Source organism: Dipodomys ordii, unplaced genomic scaffold (assembly GCF_000151885.1).
Source record: "Dipodomys ordii isolate 6190 unplaced genomic scaffold, Dord_2.0 Scaffold5, whole genome shotgun sequence".
Lineage (NCBI taxonomy): Eukaryota > Metazoa > Chordata > Mammalia > Rodentia > Heteromyidae > Dipodomys > Dipodomys ordii.
The window spans coordinates 32,211,650-32,232,890 of NW_012267221.1; positions in this window are offsets into that span (position 1 = coordinate 32,211,650).

Consider the following 21,241-nt stretch of genomic DNA (forward strand, 5'->3'; position numbering starts at 1 on the left):
TAGCTTTAGTATGGTCTTGTTTGTGATCATTTGGGTAAATGCCCAAAAGTGGGATTGCTGGGTCATAGGGGAGCTCTATGTGGAGTCTTTTGAGAAACTTCCATACTACTTTCCAAAGTGGTGGAACAAGGTTACACTCCCACCAACAATGCAGTAGGGTTCCCTTCTGGCCCCATTCCTTCCAGTATCTGTTTTTTATTAGTGTTCTCGATTATCACCATTCTAGCCTGGGTGAGGTGGAATCTCAATGTTGTTTTGATTTGCATTTCTTTTATGGCTAGAGAGGTTGAGCATTTCTACATGTGCCTATTGGCCATTCTTATTTCCTCTTCAGAGAAGTTTCTCTGTAAGTCTTTAGCCCACTTATTTATTGGGCAGTTGTTTCTTTGAGGATTTGTTGTTGGGGGATTTAACTTTTTTGAGTTCCAAGTATATTTTAGATATGAGACCCTTGTCCATTGTATGCCTAGTGAAACTCTTCTCCCAATCCATGGGCTTTCTACTGATTTTGCTAGCTATGTCCTTTGCCATGCAGAAGCTCTGCAATTTCATGCAATCCAATTTGTCCAACCTTTCTTTGATTTGTTGTGTTTCTGGGTCTTTATTAAGAAAATTTTGGCCTGTGCCAAGGAGACCTAGGGTTTCTCCTAATCCTTCCTTTAATGTTTTCAGAGTGTCTGCTTTGACTCCGAGGTCTTTGATCCATTTGGAGTTGATTCTGGTGCAGGGTGATATATAAGGATCGAACTTTAGTTTTCTACAAGTGATTAACTAATTTTGCCAGCACCATTTACTGAAGAGGCTGTCTTTCTTCCATTCTATTTTTTTTAGTACCCTTATCGAAGATTAGGTGGCTATAGGTCTTTGAGTTCATCTCTGTGTTTTCAATTCTATTCCATAGGTCGTGAGGGCTCTTCTTCTGCCAGTACCGAGCTGTTTTGATTACTACGGCATTTTAGTAGAGTCAAACATAATTATTTAGTTACAGATAAAACAATATCTCTTGAACCATATGTACATTAAAATGACATTAGTTGTTAGTCTGAAATTCAAATTTAACTAGGAATCCTATTCCTCGTGTGACAGCCAAATCATAGTTTTTGTTCAGCTGAGCAGCTTTCTTCCTATTTCCACCACATATTTGCATTTATTTAGCTTTATGCTTTTCCTGTCATTACTATGTATTAGGGCATGTGTCATCTGATTCCTTAACATGTTTATATTTCATGTCAATTTTAATATCTAGCTTACTACTTGGGGCTTGAGTTCAGGGCCTGGGCATTGTCTTTAAGCTTTTTTGTTCATGGCTAATTCTCTACCACTGGAGCAACAAGTCTACTTGTGGCTTTTGGGTGGTTAATTGGAGATAAGAGTTTCAACTTTCCTGGGGCTAGCTTTGAACAAGTATCTTCAGATTTCAGCTTCCTTAATAGTTAAAATTATAGGCATGAATCACTGGCACTCTCACTAGGATTGTTAATATGGGGTTTGATTAGTTCTTCCTAAGACCTGTGCATATATCATCTTGTAACTTATTTGGTATCATCCATTTTAAGGTGGGCACAGATATCTTTTAACTTTCCTCTTAGCATAGTTTTTACTGTATCCCAAATGGTCTGCTAGATTATGTTTTTTTTTATTTAGTTCTAGGAATTTACATTTTTTCCTCCCTGATTTTCTCATTGATGTAAACTACTCAATCTCCATGTGTTTGTGAAGTTTCTGTAGTTTCTACTAGTTTTAATTTTTAATTTCATTTTTTTGTGATTTTTAAGGTACAAGAAAAATATACTTTTACTGAGATTTACTTATGACTTAAACTGGGATCTATTTTGGAGATATTTCTTAGAGTTACTGAGAAGAAATGTCTATTCTGCACCTTTTGGATAGAATACTCTGTAGATATTGGTTACTGATATAGAGTCATCTTGTTTATGCTAGTCAGAATTTTTAGAGAGTTAACATTTAGATTTATGATTAATGAGAAGTAAATGCAAATTTCTATACTTTGTTCTCCTATTTCTTCTTACTCATTTTAGAGCTTTCACTGGTTTACAGAGTTGAGAATATTTGATTTTCCTCCATTTCTCTTTTTTTATTGTAAAGATACTGTACAGAGGATTTAGAGTTACATGAGTAATGAGTACATTTCCTTTCATGCATTGTTACCCCCACCTTTGTTTTTCCCCTTCTATCCTTCACTCTCCACTTCCTCAACTACTCTCTTCTCCTTTCAACATAGGCTCTTGTATGTCTCATTGTTACAATGGGTCAACCTGTATCCATGTTTCAGCATTTTGTTATTTCCCTACCCCTCTCCAAATTAGAAAATATATATATATAAGATGCAGGGCACCAGAATCAAATATAGTGATAATGGGGGTTATATCATGGGAAAGAACATACAAAAGACACAAAATCTTCTAGTGATACTTATTCTTTCCTGTACTCTTGTACTTATGAATATCTTTGTTACTTTTCTGTTGTGGCACTCTTCAAAGTGTCTGACTGATCATGGATTCATTTACTTTGTGCTTATCTTGAAGAGTCTTTATTTTTCACCAATTTTAAAGGATAACTTTTCTGGATATTGTAATCTTGTCTGGTAGTTTTTCATTTTCAGGAACTGAAATAAATTATCTCATGCTCTCCTGACTTACGGTTTATACTGAGCAATCTGCCTGTATTCTGATTGCATTGCTTTTGTAAATAACTTGGTAGTTTCTAACTTGCAGCTTTTAAATTTCTTTCTTTCTTCTGTATTACTACCATTCCAACTATGATATTATATGGGTTCTTTTCTCATCTTGTTTATTTGGAGTTCTGAATATCTTCAGTAGTTTACTATCCTATGTTCTCCTAAATTTGGGACTTTTTTGCTATAATTATATTTACAATGATTTACATATCTTTGGTTTACATCCATACTGCTGCCTCCACAGCATGATTCATAGATATGGTAATGCATCAGAATTCTGAAAATGTGTGATTATGTTTATTGGAATGATTCCTCCACCTCATTTTCAGACTTTTATATACTTTCTTGTGCTTGATTTAATCTATTGATGATGATTTTTATTTTGTTTTATTTTGATTTATGGATCATTTTGGAGTTTCTCCCACAATCTCTATTCCTGCTGAAATTCCTTTTTAATTCATGAATTTGACTTCTTTATTGCATTTTCTTTGAAGTCACTAATCATTTTTTACACAATTAAATTCTTTGGCATTTAAATGTCTTTGGGTTCCGTTACTAAAATCTTATGAATATTTAGAGAAGTCAAGTTGACTTGGGATTTTGCATTTCTTGTGTTTCTATTTTATGACTCATGTCTTTGCTATAATGGATATCTCTATTGTTTTAATATGGGGGAAGGATGGTTTCATACCATTCTTGATATAAAACCTTTTCTTAACATCTTAGTCTCTACTTCTACTGAAGGAAAAAGATTAGCTTGGTAAAAACAACCACAACAACAAAAACACAGAAACAAGCCAGATATTTAAATATTAGGTAAAAATATCTGAACCAACTTCATCCCCAAGAAAGGAGCAAAAGTTAGGTAAAATTGTTCATAAGAAGTAACAAAAACAGATTTGGGAAAGGACAAAAAAAGAGAAGAGGCAAGATAAAGGATGACAGAAGGAGTAGATAGGATAAGAACAAGAAATACTAGTCAGGAACACAAATATAAAGAAAAGCATTTTAAAAACAGACAAATTAGTAACTCCAATTTTATGAAGAGATGGAGGATGGAAATATTTACCTTTTTTCTACCTTCTGATTTTGAAGTTAAGTAGATATATGAAAGCTGTTTGTGAATTGCTTTCTCTGTTATATTCAAACAGGCTAAATAAATGGCTGAATCCTGCCCTGGCTTACCAGAGTAGCATGGGCTAAAGCAATGACTGTTGCTCAACTCAATACATACCAAGGATCTGGCAGTTGTGGTGTCAAGGAAGAAAGCACAGGAACTATTTCTCTGTGGTCTGTTCATTTGGTTGCCTGTTTGTACCAGAGGTACCTACCAGTATATATTTATAAGAGAAATGCTTATGAAAGTGGTGGCTTTTATTGCCACCAAGTGTCTCTGACTGTGGAGAAGGTGACCCATTCAAAACAATCTGCACTGGAAGAGAAATAGAGCTTAGGCACTCAACCATCCTGTCTGCCCTAGCCTCACTCATCTCTGTCCAAGACCCTGGTAATATGTACACACAATCTAGTCTTGTTCAACTTCACACAATTTGAGCCACTATTCCAAAAATACATCTTCCTGTAGCACAACCCATATGTCTCATCATAGAACACTGTGGACATGAATCTGTATCCAAGTCATAACCAGTTTCCTGGGTCCATACTAATATATTGGATATTAGTTACTGGCTTAACTTGTACAGAAGGAAAGGTTATTAGGACTTGAATAAATAAAAATGGAGACTTCGATCACATCAGCAGTAAGGTTTGGCTAGTGAGATTTTTCCTAAGATGATTTATCGTCAAGATGCCATTAAGTAAGCCAGGAAGAACAAAGGGGAACTTGTCCAGTATCTGCTTACTTCCAGATCCTGTATCTTCAATCTTAAAGTAAAGTTCTACAAAGTGCCATGTACATGTGGTACTCACCAACACTATCCTTCTCAGTTTTACTTAAAGCACCATTCAGGTAGATTTGCCCTTTCTTTAACTGTGTTTCCAAGAACTCAATGTTAGGATTCTTTCCTTTTTTCTAGGTCTTATCTGGCCCATATTTAGTTTATTAGTGTAGCACCATGCCTTTTCATGTTACACATACTCCCTTTAGCCAAGCACCTGATGCTTTGTTTCAGTCTTGTAAAGATGCAGCAATGAACTGAGTTTCTCTAATCAGTCATCTTCTACCTTCACAAGTGAATTTTCAAAAAGCAGTTTTCTGACTGAATGAAGTTATCAAAAAGATGATAGCGTACATGATGTTCATGTAGTAGAGTATCAGTATCTCCTTTTTTTCTGTAAGATAATTACCACTGTCAGATAAATTGATCAGATTTAGTCCCCTTTTAATTACCTTCAGAAAGGCAATAATCTGCAGATCATGTGCATTTGTGGCTTGGTTTTTGACTCGTGCTGTTAATACATGAAAATTTCTAGGCCACAGGAAAAAATACATTTTACTCATTATTTTGGGTACTGCTGAAAAACCTGTCATTTGTTGAGGGCTGATTTTCATTTTCTCTAAAAAAGTCCATTATGCAGTTGGGTTAATCACTTTCCTCAGCATTTTAAGGAAGTCCATTTTTGTTTTGAATACTATACTGCTGGTACTTTGATTTTTATGTAAGAATGAACAAACAAGTCTCTGCATTTCCTGAGAAATGAATGATGAAACTAATTTGAGCAGAATGCCTGAGCTTCTGGATTTAATCTCCAACACACACACACTCACACACACACACACTTTTTTCTCTCACACATACAAAAACACACACCCTAAGTAAAAAGAAATAAGAGTTAAGATAGCTACTAGTCTATAAAAAGAAATAATGGTAATAAAATAACCTGAAACTACCGCTGGATATAATCTTAAAGTCTAGGGGTTGAATCATTACTCTTAGTTGGTGGGTCAAGTTCTTGCTCTTTCACTACAGAAACCTTCCATTTATTGTCTAATAATCTATTCAACTTCTAGGTAGGACTGTCTAAAAGTCTTTCCATCTTTAATTCTGTGTGTATTTCTTCTGTATTTGTAGAAATTGTGACTGTGCTGATGCTCTGCCCTGGCCCTATAAGGAATCATGACATAATGGAAAAGGAAGAGGAATATATAGTGATGATTTCCATTTTATACACACAGGAATTTTGCTACAGGAGACCCTTCATCACTCCTTTTCACACAGTAGAGTGTCATTCTTCACATTTCTACGTGCAGTACAGATGCTTTCCTGTAGTGATATGGATGTGTTTGTACTCTGAGATTTACTCTTTATCTATTACTGAGCTTTTAAGGAATCAATAACTAGCATCAGTCTCTTCTACTGAATTCGTACCAGGTGAAGGAGTCAGCCAGGCAGCCATAAATATGTTAGCTGTATTGCTAATAAAACAACTTTTAGTGTTGAGAGGAGTATGTAATAAAGGTTCCTAGTCATTTAGGTCTATGACTAACCATCTAAACTTAGATTTATGGGCTAAAATTGCCTCATCATATTAATCTAGAATACAGAACCAAAAGCAAAGGATGACATGTCTCTAAGTAATGAAAGGAGTGAATATATCTGCAAACTGGTCAGTTTGTCACAGAAAGTGAGAAAGGGGTTAGACAAGAGATCATACTTACTTCTCTGAGATCCTGTTGTGCTCAAGTGGTACAATAATGACAATAATAACAATCTTAATATAAATTGCTTTTTTCTTATACATTCATGTAAAGAATTATAATTTAGAACTCAGAAAAGTGGCTAGGAATGCCTGCAAAAGGAAACTTCCTGTACACTAATGCTTTAGAGAATCAATAGATTGTACAGGTAAGGGTACCCAAGGACATATCATGGGTATGAGATGAATGTGTTAAGATTCTAGATTCAGCCACTGTCTGGTGATTGTCCTCTGAGTACCAGACACCATACATATTGCTTTCACATTTAATTTAGCTTGGAGATGTAGGCATGATTCAACTAATGGTTCAGATAAGAACTTATTAGTTTCCTAAGGTCACACAAATATTAAAATCAGGATTTGAACAGATGATATTGAACAACTTTATTTCATATTCATCCCTCTTTGGTCCCTTCCTGTTTATAAAAGTTCTAATATCTAATTTCTTATTGTCTCTAAGGACTGAAATGATTGTTCCAGTTTGTATTGATTTTAACTACTGATGAGAAAAGCCAAATTTAACTCCTAAAGTTATATTTGAAATGCTATCAAGATAATGGATTTTTTCTCTCTTATTTTCAACTGTTGTCATCAGATGCTTTTAAATATATAAAATAAGACCATTCATTTATTCGATGTAAGGGTCACTTTCAGGATAATGACTGCTAGATTTTTCTTTTAAATGGTAGGTATAGATTCAGAGGCTTGTATACTTCTTTCTATGAGTACTTAGGAACAGAATCATTCTTGAAGTGCTTTATACATACATAGGGTCTTTTTGGAACGAATTCAAAATGAACTTCTCCAATAAAACCTTATAATTCAAATGTAAGGATGCTGCAGATATTTTACAAATCCAATCCAATGTAATCTCCTAAAACACTGAGCTGCCTTTAACAAAATCAATCTTTCTGTCAGGCATTGGCAGTTAAGCTGCAGTCTGCTGAGATGGCTGTATTCAGCAACCTACTCAGCACAGACATTAAGCTCTGGCTGTGACCATGCAATCCCATTTTAAACTCTTGTCTCTATATGTGTCTGTCATCACTTGGCAGCTGACTGGAACAGACATTTAAATCTTTAGATCTGGGAATTTAATTAACGGTTCTGAAATGAAATTGAAGGCTGTATTCTATGGTTACACACACACACACACACACACACACACACACACACGATAAAAATTTTAAGCATCTAAAATGCAGCTTTGCTATTCTAAATTTAAAATGAAAGTGTTTTTTTATATTATAAATAGCCAATGAACATATATATGTATGCTATTATATATATATATATATATATATGGAATTAAATAGTGTAAGCCTTAGATTTTAAGTTGCCTACCTCTATCTTCAGTAAGGTCACTTGGCAGAGTAGAAAATGCAGAGCTAAGGGGAACTAATTCATAGCTTTCTCTCCCACCTGGATGCAGAATTACAATTCAATCCTTTGCTGCTGGCTGGCTCAGCTTTGACCTTTCACACCATTCTAGTCTCTTAGAAATCACTTGGGAGAATGAAGGAAAAATTCCTCTGCTTCGCAGTTTAAGGAGCCATGTGGTTCTGTGACCCTGTGCCTTTAGGATTTGCTTTTCTAAAGGTGCTGTAAACTTAGTAGGCCCTTTTCGGGACATTGTAGAAAAATATGATAGGAAAGGTTCTTCTATAGTGTCAGCTTACTGTAATGTCAGTTAGCCACACTTGCTGAATTTTGGAATAGTGCAATGTAAAGCAATGATAAACCCAAGAGATCATTTCCTCTTGACAAAGGAGGAACATGAAGTTCCAAATGGCCACATAGTGATAATCTGACAGACTTGATTTTTATATTTGTATGTTGTTTGTTTAGCAGTATTGAGGACTGAACTCCGGAACTCAGAGTCTCACACTTGTGAGGCATCACCTCTACTTCTTGAGCCATACTCTCAGCCTTCTTGATTTGATTTTTGTTTTTGAGAGAGGGTCTCCCTAAGTTTTCCGAGGTCAACTCAACCCATGATCATTCTGCTTCTTTCTAGTAGCTGGGCATACAGGCATGTGCCATCCACCATGTATAGCTATAGCCTTGCTTGAGAAACTGATTCTGTTTCATTCAGAGTCCAAATCTTCATCAGTTCATAGTATATGCTTTAAAAAAGAATCATAGATACCAGGTGCCCATTGACTCACACTGTAATTCTAGCTACTTAGCAGGCTGAGATCTGAGGAATGTGATTTGAGATCAGCCTGGAGAAAGAAAATCTGTGAGACTCTTCTCTCCGATTAACCACCACTATAGTCAGAAATCAACCTCAGATGCAATTGTTAGAAGGCTAGCCGTGAGCAAAACAACAAAAAAACCTCAGGTACAGCACCCAGGCCCTGAGTTCAAGCTACAGAACTAGCACCCAGGCCCTGAGTTCAAGCTACAGGACTGGCACAAGAGAAGAAGAAAGGAAGAAAGAAAAAAAGGAAGAAGGAAAGAAATGAAAGAGAAAAAAGAAAGAAGGAAAGAAAGAAAATTTCTGTTATTTTTAATGATTTTTTTCAACACATTGGAGAACATTAATATTTTGGTGTCCATTTGTAAAGTGCAATGTACTTTCTTGTAATCCCAACAATTGAGAGGTTCAGGGAGAAGGATTATTCATGAATTCTGACTTGATTACAAAGTGAGTTTAATGCCAGTCTAAGGTACATTTTGAGACATTATTAAATAATCAAAGAAATGAAGATTCATAATTTCTTACTTTTGTTATTATGTATCAACAAAGGTGATCTATCATTATTTACAGTTCAACCCCAAACTAAACCTGCCTCAGAGGAAAAATAAAGGAGTTTACTGTGTACTAAGAAAGTAACAAAGTGTTTACCACTATGTACTGCAGAATTAGATTTTCCAAGGTTTGAACCTTTAAGTTGCTATTGTTAGTGTGTGTGAAGTCTCCATTTACACTTGGTAAAACTTTATTTTCACCTTGTAAAATGAAAAAAAATGTTGTAACTACCTCATAAGCTTGTGTGTGGATTAAATATGATAAAAGTTTAGAACTGTACCTATAGTACATGTTAAACTGATGTAAAGGTAACTAGTACTATTATTAGTTATAATTCCAGCATCTTTATTTCACCGAAGCTATTTGTTATTTGACCTGATTACCAAGGTTATTATCTATCTTGTAGTTTCTATTACATTTAAATTATAGAAAAGATATATAATTATATAGCAAACTATGCACAGTCTCTCTCTCTCTCTGACACACTAGCAAAATAGTTGACAAAGTAAGAAATCAATACATGTTAGTTTTTCTCACTAATGTGGACTTACTGATGTGTCCTTAAAACATACACAACTCTTTCAATAGGTAACGTATTTATAGGTTATAAACTTCAACTTAAACAATTCAAAGCTTTACATAGGAGGTTTAGCATCTAACTTCTTTCTTTATTCAGATGTTATTCTCACTACCATGGTGACTGTCATTGCTTGCTGTACACATGTCTTTCTAATATTAATTTAAGCAAATTACACATTACACATTACACAAATTGTCTTCATCTTTCTTCTTTACTTAATACATCTTGGAGAGTTTGATATACCATGAGAAATTTTTCTTTTGCTAATTTGCAGCCTACTGTAGGTATATACTAATATTATTTGCAACATATTATTATTTGTAAGGGTTTCCTTTTCTTCTTCTTACTATTATTATTAATATTACTTTGTGCTGGTGGGTATGGAACCCATGGTCTTCTACACTAGGCTAGGGCTTTATCACTGAGATATTAATCCAGACCTCCTATAGTATTATTAACTGTCTCTCTATTGATATGTTATGAGTTGTTTCCAAATATTTGCTATTACAAGGAAAGTTGCAACTAGTAACTGTATTTATATCAGTCTGCATTATGGAAGGCCATCTGTAGAATAAATCTCCAGGAGTGAAATTGTTGTATGAAGTTCACATTTAATGTTTTCTTGCCAAACAATCCTCTAGAATGTACCCAGCTATGCTAACCATTAGATACTCTTTAACTGTTGCATTTTGCCAATCTGGATACATGAAAAATAATACCCCAGTGTATTTCTCTTTTTTTTTTAAATTAGAGATAAAAATTTGCAGACATTTCTGCCTTTCCTTCAGAAAGGAACCATCCTCCTGGTCTTAGCCTCCTGTAGAGCTGGGATTACAGGCATGGGATAACAGTACCTGGTTTGTAGTTATTATTATATATGCAATTCTAAAGTTTTGAGGTTGATTTGAACTTTCCATTATTTAAGGGTGATTTGAATTTTCCATTCTGAAGATATTGGTCTTAATTGTAAAGGAATATAAAATGTTATGAACATGAATACTTATTTCCCATATGATTAGAAACTTCCTCTAGCCCATTTTTCTCTCCCATTGCTGTTCAGATACAGTTTCACACTTTTGCTTAGTGCTTGCCTCAGACTGTGAACCATCATCTGCCTCTTCCCTGCTGCCACACCCATGGCTTCCAGATGCATACTTCTTGTTGGTTAAGATACTTTTACTTGTATTGAATTTAAACTGTGATCCTCTTCATCTTTGTCTTCTGAGTAGCAGGGATTATAGTAATATAGCACCATGCCTAGCCTTAAAAAAATAAAAACATTTCTTATCTCTTTTGTTTAAAACGGCAGTACTAACCCTTACTAGCAAGTAGAAGATTCTAAATATATGCTTATTGGCTTCAGTTATAAGAATTCTACATTATTAGACTTTCATTACTCTTTAATCCTCATTGAAGCTCCTCATTGAAGTTCATCTGTTTGTGCCAAATATCATACTCCACATATCTCTGGAAATATTGTTCCCATTGTGAATGGTGAGAAGATAAGCCACCAGGCCATAAGTGCCCACCTCCCTTTACTTACCTCTCTTCCATTAGAGTAGATGTTACTGTACAGTATGTGTGTGATGTTGTATTCTCCTTTGAGGTAGTCATATTAGAATGTTTACCTTATCCATAAAAGATATAACAGTACGCTTGTCTACTATGTATGTGTCAAAATTCTCTATGGAATGTATGATATAGTTAATACACTTTTAAAAGTGGAGACATACCACATTTAAGTTCGATGCTATTTTTACTTAAATAAACTATTAAAATAATTCACTATTTATACGAAATATTCATTGAATATCTGAGGAAAAGTTATGCTTTACTCAAATAGTACTTCTAGAAAAAAGGTTTCTCATGGAACTACATAACTTTTGCTGTCTTGGAAATAACTGCTCTTTTCATAAAGACATTCTATGGCTACTGGAGGAAAAGTTTTATTCATCTGAAGTTTGAAAATATAGCATACAAAGTAGCATTATTGATAGAGTGTATACTTTTGACAGGTACTATTAAAATTTTAAATTTACTTTTATTAAAAAAATAATAATTTGAAAAATAATACTATCAATATCTCTATTTAATAAGTAAAGGAATAATAATAGTTACTCTTAAATTTTAAGATATTAAGACTCTTACCCAAAGCATCTGGTAGAGGTTTAATAGTACCACACTTTGAATCAACATAGCCTGAGTCTAGTTGCAGAAGGAGGACATCTCAGCTTCCTTCTGCCCTAAGATCTGGAGAGGAAGGAATGTGTGGAATTAAGAGGAAGGAGGGAAGGAGAAAAGGAGATAGAGAGAGGGAAGAGGAGAGAGGTAGAGAAAGATAGGAGAGAGGAAGGGAGAGATGAAGGTAGCAGGAGCACAAAGATTGCTTGATTCCTTGGACACTGGCATCTAAGGGAAGCTACTGGTTTCCATGCCAACCCCATCACAAACCTATCATTACCCGAAAAACGACTGGATATGACAACCAATTCTCTATTCTTGCATGCACTTTTAGATTTGCAGTCTCCTTTGGGTGGGCAGGAGTACACATACTGTCTTTCTAACAAATCTGCAGGAATCCAGGACTAAGTTCTGTTTTACTGAGGCTGCCTATGAAGAAGATAAATGGTAATTACTTTCATTATAAATACCAAAGTTGAATTTTTCTACTACCCTTCCAAATATGGCACAATTGAAGTACTTGTTGTTTTCCTTCTCTGTCTGCATAACAGGTATATGTTGTGTTTGTGTGTGTACATTGTATGTGTATGTATGAGAGAGATTATAAACACATGTATATAGATATAGGTAGATTTAGTTAAAATTTCTTCAGGAACTGTAAAAAGAAGCTGCTAGTGCATCTCTCTCTTTCTTTTCTTGTCGGTCGTGGGGCTTGAACTCTGGGCTTGGGTGCTGTCTCTGCACTCTTCAGCTCAAGGCAAGCGCTCTACTGTTTGAGCCACAGTGTCATTTCTGATTTTCTAGTGGTTTATTGAAGATAAGAGTTTCATGGACTTTTCTGGCTGGGCTGGCTTTGAACCATGAACCTCAGTTCTCAGCTTCCTCAGTAGCTAGGATTACAGGCATGAGTCACCAGCGCCCGGCTTGCTAGTGCATCTCTTAACAGGAACCTACTTCTGTAAATTGCATGATGAAGAAACACCAAACTGAGGTACAGAGTCAGGCCTAACTCCATGAACTGGTCATCACCTACCTCATTCATAGAAATAAAGCAATACGTGAGAAAAGTTTATGACTGTCATATTAGCTCAGTGACACAGACACAGAAAAAAAGAAGAGAACAAAACTCCTTGGTAAGTATGGGTTACGTTGGCTGACAATTTGTTGGATAAATAGCATTTTTGCATGTATGTAGTAAAAACCTAATTCTGACTTAACAATTTAACCTTTTTAGTTTTGTAGTTTGATATTTTGCCAAGAGTTTAATGAAATTCTTAAATGAATTAGCATTTCATAATTTATTTCCTCATTTTTCATTTGTATATTGCTACTTTCTAAAATGTGAGAAAATAAAAATCTGACTGAACTAAGAAAGTAAAAGTCTACCCTGCTATTGAATAGGCTCAGACACAGATAACAGCTAATTTAACAGGAAATGGTATTTCTGCCAAGGGATATACTGCAGCTAGAAACTTCCATAATGACTAGCTTCAATCAAGTGAAGGTTGCCTTTTACTGGACAAGAAACTGTTCTCAACAACTGTAAATTATCAGAAATTTTGCTCTCTGAAAATGAATCAGTAAGAATTAAGCCTCACATGCTTGCCTGGAATATGGAAGTTAAGTTGACACAGAGAACAAAGAATGGTTCAAAATCTAGGATGGCCTAGAGCTTCACTATAAGATTTTAAAATGCAACGTTCTATCTGCATCCTAATTAACTGTGGTTTCCAAACACATAGTTACAGAATGCACTTTGTAGGCCCTGTTCAAGGTCTATTGAAAATCTACTTTATATACATTTTCTAACAATGTGTCCTTTGCCTTCTCAGTTTTATAAAATTTTTACTTTTCTCCTTTGTTTTGTTCCATGCTCATAATCCTATTCACATATGGTCTACCTCTAGCAAAGGTCAACAAACCAGATATATATCTGGTGGTTTATTGTAGATTGATTAGGTTTAGATAAGTGGCTAAAGAGATCTGAAAAAAGATGATTCTGGTACGTCAGAGAAGCTAGTAGTGTTATTCAGAAGGAGAAAGGATTAAAGTTGAATGAAATATAGGTATAGGATTAATTCATAAAATATGTGGCATGCCTTGCTTCTCTATTTGCAGAGGTAGACAGGCATTTTAGATCAAAGCCTGTAAGCAACAAAGGGGGAAATAAAATCGGTTTCTAAGCTTACAGTCATTAAGGCAAAAGCAAATTGCCTGGCAAAAGTCAATTCTTCTTGCCACTGGGATTTGCAAGAAATGTGTCTCATCAAGAGAGACTGATGAAGTACATTAACCATCTCTCAATTGAATAAATACTGTTAACATTCTAGACAAAAGCAACTCCTAATGTTGAAACTCCTCAGGACTGAAGAGCTTGTTCTGTCTGTGCTGGCACTGATTGCATCCCCACTCCTGCCCTGATTTTTCAGTTCTTTCAGCCTTTGTGAAGTGATAAAGGATCTAGTCAGAGTGTGAGCCCTTCCTATGTGTACATGTGGGCTATTAGCAGCATAGAAGTTAAGGAAAGAACAGGGTGGCTCAATCTGCTCATTAATTTCATCTTCTATTTCCCCCAGAACTTTCACTAAAATAAGTCAGAGAAACACAAATCTAATCCTATCTACTCTATTAAAACACAATATTATAGTCACAGAATGATACAGTTCATTTTCTATTTTAAAATACATTTTAAGTTAAAAAAAGCATTTAAATAATAAAAAGAAGTAAAGCTTATGCTAAAGAATTAAAGGGTTTTCCAAAAACTCTACAAATATATACAAGAAAAGCAAACACTCAGGACATACTTGTAGTCAATTTGGGACTACTCTTCAGGGTTCCAAAAGATTTTAAATATTTAAATTATGACAAGAGAAGCAATAATTACTTAAATCTATAAAATGAAATTTCTGGTCATTTTTCAAATCAAGTTTGAAGGGACACAAAACCAGTATCCTCTTAAAAGAATTTCTTTTTTTAAAGTTTTTTATCCAGTGAATCTTTGCAGTTGTCCAAATTAAAAAAAATATTTTAGTCATGAATAGAAGTCATCAGTATTTTTAAAGCAGTTGCAAATTGAGGCTCAGAATATGGATTAGTGGTAGAGTGCTTGCTGGGCATGTATGAGACCGAGTCTGATTTTTTGGTACCACGTCAATAAAAATAAATGAATAAAATTAATTTTAAAGTATTTGAAATTTCTGAGAAAATTTTCATCTGCAATTATTTTCATTCTGTTAGTATTATTTTGTTCTGAAGTTATTTGACAACTTAATCAACAAAATCACTATAAATCACTATTAAATAAAGAAAATTGATATAAAAGTTGCAAGCTTTAATCCCCTATTACAAAGATGCTTGCAACTCAGATGGGAAACAATTGTTTACAATCTGTTATTAGGTGTAAGCACACATGCATTTAATGAGTGCTAGTTACAGACCACCAACACCTGAGGTACTTAGTGGCTTTAGGATCTTAGCAAAGGTTGGATAGCACAAAGGTATTTATTAAACTAGGTATAAGGTACGCTTGAATAGAAAGAGGAGAAAAGTCAAACATGTGCTGTTAGCAGATTTACCTTTGTGGTATTTGAGGAAGGGAAATAAACAAATGTAATTAAAGGATTGAGACTTTAGTAGTTCTATTTTCTTGTACTATGTTAGTAGGTAGCAGAAAGTGAACTAACTGTGCTGATTGTTTCTTATTTTATTGTTACTGTTGTAAAATAGCAGCAATAAACAACTTAGAAAGAGAAATAGTTTATTTGAGCTCATAATTATGGAGGTTTTATTTGTTATTTTTAATAATCTTTAGTGAAAGATGATGAGCAGAGAGGTTACAATTACATAAGTAAGGTAATGAGTACATTTGTTTTTAAACACTGTTAACCAATCCCTCATTTTCTCTCCTGCTTACTCCTCCCTCCTCCCACAAGTTGTAAGGTTCATATCCAACATTGCATCAAGTGAATATCAATGTTGCATTAGTTCATCCTTTGCCCTGCTGTTCCTATGATTCCTTTTCTTTTCCATGGATCGATTAATCTTATATACAAGACACAAGATAGAGAAAAGTAAAAAAAAAAAGAAAAAAAAACTACATGCAGGGTCTAATAAGAACCTCTTGTTTTCATATATTGGAGTTCATGTTGATACACTTTATTTTATATGGTCCTATGCACTAAGCAATTGGATTATTGAGATCTCCTGTTAAAAATATCATAGACACAAAGAAACATAGGTTCCATGGTTTCCCTTATTTGCAATAACTAATATACTTCTAGGATAATATTACCAGACAAGCAGAAAAGGTCAAAAGCTATGTACAGCTGACCATACAAGATGCTAAATGAAATGAACACAAGAGGTTTTATCTTTGTCGCTGTTGTTTTTAATGTAGTATGTGAGTTTTGTCTCTTGTATGTTTTTCCCCTATGGTGTAACCCTTGTTGCCACTGTATTTATTTATGGTATAACCCTTGTTGTCACTGTATATATACATTTTTCTAATTTGGGGAGGGGAAGGGAAATAACAAAATCCTGAAACAAGAATACAGTTTAACCCATTGTAACAATGATCTGTACAAGACATGATGTTGAAAATGAACTTTACAACTTGGTGGGGGGTGGGGAGGTGGGGAGGTGAAGGGGAGGAGGGAGCAGTTGGGGAGGTGGGAAGGGAAGGGATGGTAGGGGAAAAACAAAGGTGGGGTAACAATGTTCAATAGGTAATGGACTCACCTTGCTCATGTAACATTAATCCCTCTGTACAGTATCTTTACAATAAAATATAAAAAAATAGACATATTCTAGTTCTTACAAATGAGGGAAACCATACAACCCACTTTTCTTTGGGTCTGGCTTACTTCATTAAATATACTTCTCCCAGATCTTTCCATTTCCTTATGAATGGAGCAATATCATTCTTTCTTTTTTTAAAATAAGTTTTTCATTGTGAAAATACTGTACAGAGGGGTTACAGTTACATGAGCAAGGTAATGAGTACATTTCTTATCCATCATTGTTGCCTCCTTCTTTGTTTTTCTCCTACCATCCCGTCTTTCCCACCTCCTCAACTACACCCCCCTCTTTTTTAAAATTTTTATTTCATTTTAAAGATGCTGTACAGAGGGTTTAGAGTTACATGGGTAAGGTAATGAGTACATTTCTTGTTGAACATTGTTACCCCCTCCTTTGCTCTTTCTGATGAAAGCAAGGAACTCAATTGTGTAGATGTTTTAATGTACAGTTTGCTGACAAATGGCTTTTGAGCTGTAAGAAGGTAGTACATGGAGATGGGAACATGTATAGAGAATCTAATCATTTCATGACAACAGCAAGCCAAGGTAAGAGGCAGGAAGTAACCAGTTGTCCATTATCCCATCAAAAAGCATGCCTACCATGACCTAATTCCTTGATAAGGCTGAATTTCCTAGATTCCACTACTCCCATGAGGGCCATGGATGGACTGGACACCTGCCAACCCATGGGATTAAGAAGGGCATGAACCTAAACAATAATACTAGAACATACTGGAGAAAATTAAATGAAAATCAAAGAAAAAAATATCATTGCTTCATAAGAAGATTATGTAAAGAAATCTTAGCTTTTACATTATAGAATTAGAGATTTGCAATACTGTTCACTGATATTAATAAGAGTACTCAGGTTTTATAGAACAGATATATTTCTAACTTTGAGATGCTTTTCCTGATTGTCAACCTAGATTTTTTTTATTGGAAAGGTGATGTAGAGTCACAGTTACATAAATAAGGTAATAAATATGTTTCTTCTTGAACGGTCTTAACACTCATTTTCTCCCACTTTCCTTCCTCACTCAACCCCCATCACCTTCCCCCCTCCAAGTTGTAAAGTTCATTTCCAACACAGTGTCTTGTCAGTATCACTGTTGCATTGGTTTATTCTTTGTGTTTTGTCTTACCATTTCTATGATTCCACTTCCCATCCTCAAAGCAGATAAACCTATATACAATACAAAGGGTACTGAAATAAAAAACATTGACAACAGGGGGTAAAACAAAGGGGGTTAAGAAAAAAAAGAAAGAGCTCTTGTTTTCATATCATTTTGATTACTATCATTTTATAAGGTCATATTTATAAGATTGTATTTATAAGGTCATATGCACATAGTTTTAAGTTATTTGCAATCTTTTGCTAGAACTATCCTAGACATATATAACAAATGAGGGAAACTTGGCATCCATCCTATGTTTTTAGGTATGACTTACTTTACCTAACTTTTTTTATGAATGGGGTGATGTCTTTCTTTCACATGGAAGCATACAATTCCATTGTGTATATTTCCTGCATTTTGTGGATTGATTCATCCACTGAAGGACATCTGGATTGATTTCATATCCTAGCTATGGAAAATACTACGACAATGAACATGGTTGTGTTGATAGCTTTAGCGTGTTCATGTTTGTGAATATTTAGGTAAATGCTCAGGCATGGAATTTGTAGGTCATAGGGGATCTCTATGTTTAATCTTTTGAGCAACTTCTCATACTGCTTTCCAGAGTCATTGAACAAGTTCACATTCCCACTAACAGTGTTGTAATGTTCCCTCTTGGCCACATCCCTGCCAGCATCTTTTATCATTTGTTTTCTGGATAATAGACATTCTAACTGGGGTGAGGTGGAATCTCAATGTGGTTTTGCTTTGCATTTCTTTTTATGGCCAGAGATAATGAACATTTCTTCATGTGTCTATTGGCCATCTCATTTCCTCTTCAGAGAAATCTGTCTTTAAGTTTTTAGCCTACTTATTAGAGGGGCAGTTGTTTCTTTGAAGATTTGCTTTGGGGATGTTTAATTTTTTGAGCTCTAAGTATATTTTAGTTATGAGGCCCTTGTCTGTTGCATGGATAGTGAAGATCTCCCAATCTGTGGGCTTTCTATTTTGCTAGCTATGTCCTTTGCCATGCAGAAGCTCTGAAGTTCCATGCAATCCCAATTATCCAATCTTTCTTTGACTTGTGTTTCTAGTGATCTTTCCCTTTGAATTTCATTGAATAATTTGAGGAGTAATGGAGTGAGTTCTTTGAAAGCCCTATAGAATTCCGCTGTGAATCCATCTGGTCCTGGGCTGAGCTTGGATGGGATGCTTTGTATTGCCATATAAATCCTTGATAAAAGTCTATTAAGGTAGTTTAGATCTTCTTGGTTCAGTTTGGGTATATCAGTATTTGCTAAAATTGCTTCCATTTCTTCCAGATTCTCAAATTTGTTAACATGTTTGGCAAAGTATTCCCTTGTGATGTTCTGAATCTTGTTTCTGTAGTGATGTTCATATTCTCACATTCTCACTGCTGCTTTTATTTATTTGGGTGCTCTCTCTCTCTCCCCCCCCCCTCTCTCTCTGTTTCCCTTTAGTCAGATATGCTAAGTCTGTCAATTTTTATTATTCTTTCAAAGAACCAACTCTTTGTTTTGTTGATCTTTGTTATGTTATTTACTCTGATTCATTTAATCCTGATTTAATTTTATTTTTTTCCATCTAGTGGATTGGGGTTTGGCTTGTTGCTTGTTTTCAAGGCGCTTTCCCTTGGTGTTTCAGCGTGTCCACAATCTGCAGTCTGTGGCCAGTAGAATGTGGTTTTCTGCTCTTAATCATCCAGTTTGCACTGGAGGTGACTTAAAAGCCATGTTCACTCTGTGTCTGATCCCTTTGTCCAAGCTCTTTCTGGCTGCAGCCGAACCTTAAGCAGGCTGCCTGTATTTTTCCTTTTTAGCCAAAATCTCTGTACAATTACTGCTTACTTGGTGTAACTCCCTAAATGTGGACTTATCTCTGCAATGCTAAAACTCTGGTTTCTTGAAAAGAGCTCAGTTAGCTGCACCTCCACCATCTTCCTGTCTTCCCTTCCTGAAATTATGTCATGCTACTCTTTCAATCAATATGTCTGATGGGTTATTTCTTACAGCTTAAAATTTGTGTCTTATACTAATAACTAGCTATGATTCCTAATATTTGGAAGGTTTAGCATTTAATGCAAATGAGAATGAAGCAAATAATTGGCTATGTAATTGTAACTTAAAAAACAGGAAATAATATAGCTGAATTTTTGTGCTTGTAGTATATATAGTGAAGCCATAAAAATAAATAGCAACCCACTTTTATAAATTATTTCTTGTACATAGATTCAAATATTTAATATTTAATTAGATCTTCCTTCCTTCCTTCCTTCCTTCTTTCTTTCTTTTCTTTCTCCTCCTCCTTCTTCTTTTCCCTCTCCTCCTCCTGCCCCTTCTTCTTCCTTGAAGCATTTTCTAGAACTCACAGAGTACAGAGACATTTTGATATAATTTAAGGAGTTAAAATTTCTAATTTAATTCTATTCTTCCCTAATTTTTACTATGTTTCAGACTTTTTTTGCTATTGCTTTAATGCAGTTGTTATGTTATGTTTCTATGTTTGTGGCCTGTATAATCCAATTAAAGACTTAATTGTAATTGTAGAGTACATCAAAGACAATTTATGTTAATCATATTCTCAATAGTTCCTTACCATTAACACCCTGAAAATCAAGAGGTATTTTAGAAATAAAAATTCTTTCTTAATGTAAGTAATGATTATGCCTCAAATAAGAGAAATGTCCAGATTATACAGAATTGCAAACTTTTATAATTTTATAGCAAGTATGCATGGAAATTCTTCAAAAAATAAAAAATAGTACTAGTCTGTGATCCATCAATCCCAATGTTTGGCTTTAAAGCCACAGGAAACAAAAATCACAAATTTGAAGAACTATCTATGTTGACATGTTTATTACAGAATTATACATAATAACCAGGATGTGATTACAAGCTAAGATTGTTCATTTGAGCTTGATGAACTGACACAGAAATTGTGATTTGTATATTATGTATTTTTATTAAAGTTAAGGTCTTTTCATTAAATATGGGTCTATTTACAATAGTTTTTAATTTTTTATTTAAAGCACACTCAAACTGCCTACAACTTAATAACTATACTGATAATAACTTATAGAGTAAATGTTGAACACTATTCAACATTCATGACTAAAACAATATTAGGATGACAATATGTTAGATGAAATCATCCAGACACAAAGCCAAACACTACATGATCTCACTCATGCATGGAACATAAGAGGGTCAAACTGAGGAACAGAGCATATAATGATAGCAGGGATTGGGTGGGGTGGTAGTGAAGATGTGGTTATAGGTCATACACTTACTGTTACAGATGAATAAATACTGTAGATCTACTACACAGTAGATTGGCTGTACTAAGTATAACCTATTGTACTACTAAGCTGAATGCTCTGAGAGAAAATCAAGCATGTCGAATCACCTCAAAGGGGTAAATTGGATGAAATGAAGAATG